We start from the raw sequence: 3407 nt of genomic DNA on the forward strand, positions 1-3407 counted from the left end.
TCTCTACACCCTCCCTTCACTTATGACTTTCCTTTTACCTCAGTCATTTTAGAGGTGGAGGTTAATTTTATACCTTCAAAATTGGGTGTGCATGCATTAAACAACTACTTATTAGATATACTTTATGACCCAGAAGTTATCAATATTTTCATATTAACTGAAATAGAAATAAGAAGCGATTGACATAAAGAAGTTGGCAACTTGGAAAGATTTCAGAGGGAATCAAGGATGAACTAAGCCCTGAAGTTGAAGTTATAAAATGGAAATGCAAAGGAACACAGATATCAAGTGAGAAGGGAAAAAAAGCAAAGGAGAGTGGCAAATGAGTGAGACACACTTGAGGAAGAGGAATAAATTAGCATGATTGAATAAATATATTTTGCAAAAGAATATGAAAAGATAAGTGTGTATATGCTGATCACAGCCATATTGAAAAAGATATTCAGGGTCAAGCTAAGAACTCTGGGTTTTTATTTTTTGTTTCTTAAAGTGGAGATGCAGAAATCTTTTAATATGGAGAAGTGTAATGGGAAAAGAAATATTCTAGAATGGCTTACTGTTTGCAATATATAGAATGAATGGGTTTTGCATGGGGGAAGGGGATAGGAACAAATTAGATATTGAAGAATAAATTTTAATAGGAATAGCAACTCTGGAGGTAAATAAGGGAAGTCAAGGCATTAGATTTGAACTCCCTGGAGAAAATATAGATTAATCAAGGAAAAATCTCTAAAGACTGAATATTGATGTATACTACACTTAGGAGGAGGAAAGAAGAATAGAGTAGTGAAGAATTATTCAAAGTGGTTAATAGGAAAAGGGAAAAAAGGAAATATGGTGTAAAATCATTTACGTAAATCTAAGATCATGCTATTTTAATTATTGTAATGCCACAGTAGTTCTGATTCATAATTATGTATTTAGAAATCCATTTCCATGCTAATAAGCAAAATTAGTATATGAATTGTATATGAACTGTCTATATAATACTAAAATATAATGAATTGAGAAAATTTGTAACATTTACTTCTGCATTACCAATTATTAGTGTCAAAGAAATAATTTTGTCCCTAATTTTACTTCAACTTTTACAGAAAATCTTCATGCAGATGCCTTTGTGAATTAAAAAACTGGGAGGGCTTGGACATTTTAGTTGCTTTTTTTGGTTTTGTTTGTTTTGTTTAGTTATGTTTGTTTTTGCTGTTACACATGTATTGGTTAATTTAGCCTAAGATAATTTCACATATTTACATAATTCATTTATTCCTTCAAAACTTTATTTCATCTATATTACAAAATTAATATGTATGTAATTAATATGTATGACTTCAAACTGAGTCAAATTAATGGTCATTAATATATTGGCATCCATGAGCCAATCACAGCCTGTCAGTTCTTTTCTTAATGTAGGTGCCATAGACATAGAACATAACAGTTTCATTACAATAGCTATCTCCTTTGTAATTTTTGTTACAGTCATTTTGCCAAAGAGCCTATTCAAAGTGAATTTATCTTTATGTATCTAGTGTTCCTTTCTGTTTCTCCTCTAATATTCTCACCTGACACTCAGTAGAACATTTTGATCCAAATAAATACTTAAGATTTTCTTCAACTCAGAGAAGTTGCCCTTGTTTCTATGACAGCCCCCATTTCTCTTGTTTTAATGTTGTATGTTCTTAAATTTCTATTCATTTTCCCCTCAATTTTATCTTATGATTTACATGTTTATGTGTTTGCTCAATGGAACTAAAGGAGAGCAATGAGCACCTGACAGAGATCGCCAGCATGTCTCTGGGCAGCTCCAGTCTGTAACTGTGATTTGCCTGAATGTGGTCTTTTCCTCAAACTGTGTAAGGCATAGACTGGTAGAATGAGAATAGCCTTTAATTGATAAATAAAAATTTATGTTACAATGGTAAAATAAGTTAGACATTTCCTACTCTACCCAGCACCTAGAATATGTCCTTCCTTCTCTAGTTAATATGGTAAGATAGAACTGGCTGAGGTCTTATCTGGCTTTTCTGTCCCCAAAATACCCGGGTTAGGCATGCAGATGGTAGACACCAATGAACAGAGGAAACTACACCTAATGGTTAGGATTAAAAACAATAGCCACCTCCTCTGAGCACATCACTTAAGCCCTGGCTAGTTCTCTACCTACTATAATCATTCCAGAAAGTACTCTGTAACTTCCTGAGAGATTACTTTGCTGGTGGTATGTTTTCTTTTCTTTTTCTTTTTTTTTATGTTCTTCAGGGAAAATCAACCATAACCCCCTCCAACACTTTACCCCTCTCCTCTCTTTCTATTTTTGCTCTCTTTTGTTGATCTTGTTCCAACTGCTTTAAAACTTGCAAATTTGCTTACATTTTTAATCTTTGTCACACTTCTTTCTAGTAATGCTATAGATTAATTTATATTTCTTCATTTATCTCATAGATTATATTTGTTTGGAGGACAAGACGAGTTAGTTCAAAACTCACCTCTTGACATGAAAGTCAATCTTTTATCTTCAGTGATATTTTACCTAAAATGCTATACATTCAGAGACATCTCACTTTCTTAACATATCTAAGCTGTGTCTTCATTAGCACTCCAAGGAAACTGGATGGTATAGCCATTATCTGAGGTAGATGTAAGTGCCCAAGTATTCAAATGCCTGGAGAGCCTGGTTGTCGCTGAAACAGTCTTAGTTTCTAATATTTGGCACTGAATCCACCTGTACACAGGTCTATTTTTCTAACCTGATTATTAACTGGGAAAATATGTTCACCAATTAAGTCAGAATCATTCTCTCAAGATTTGGGCCACAAGCCACAGGAAGGAAATACACTCCTAGAAAAGCAGGATTTCCATGGGGACATCCTCCACAAATCTTTATGGTAGCCTAAAATTTTACCTTGAGGCATAAACATGTTGCTTTTGAGAATTTGCATTTTACATTTTGCTTTTGTAAAGGAATTAAAACAAAAATACGTCAAACACCAATTTTTTTCCCCCCAATCAAGCAGCTATCAATTTAGTGGGAGGAGAGCTTAGAAAAATAAAGAATTATTGTTTTTATCCTGAGTTCTAGCTTCAGCCCGGCTAGTTACTAAATGATGCCCTTGGATAAGTAACTCAATTTCTCAAAGTCTCAACTTCTTGTAAATGTAGTGGCAGCCTGTATTTCCTGTATAGAATAACGAGGAAGACCAAAGGAAACAATTACATAAATCAGTTCTAAATACGTGAAGATATTGTGTATGTCGTCTAGGCAGTTTCTTTTTCTGACCTAGTTTTGCACTGGAGAGTGACAGCTCAGGGGGTAAGCAGCACCTGAGAGAATGCAAACTGTTACCTGGTGACTGAGAGGCAGAGATTCCGAAATAAGTTTTCATATTAATAACAAAAGCCCATGAACATGG

The sequence above is a fragment of the Myotis yumanensis genome, unplaced genomic scaffold, assembly GCF_028538775.1.
Source record: "Myotis yumanensis isolate MYYU_CA2020_CCGP unplaced genomic scaffold, mMyoYum1.0.hap1 SCAF_5, whole genome shotgun sequence".
Lineage (NCBI taxonomy): Eukaryota > Metazoa > Chordata > Mammalia > Chiroptera > Vespertilionidae > Myotis > Myotis yumanensis.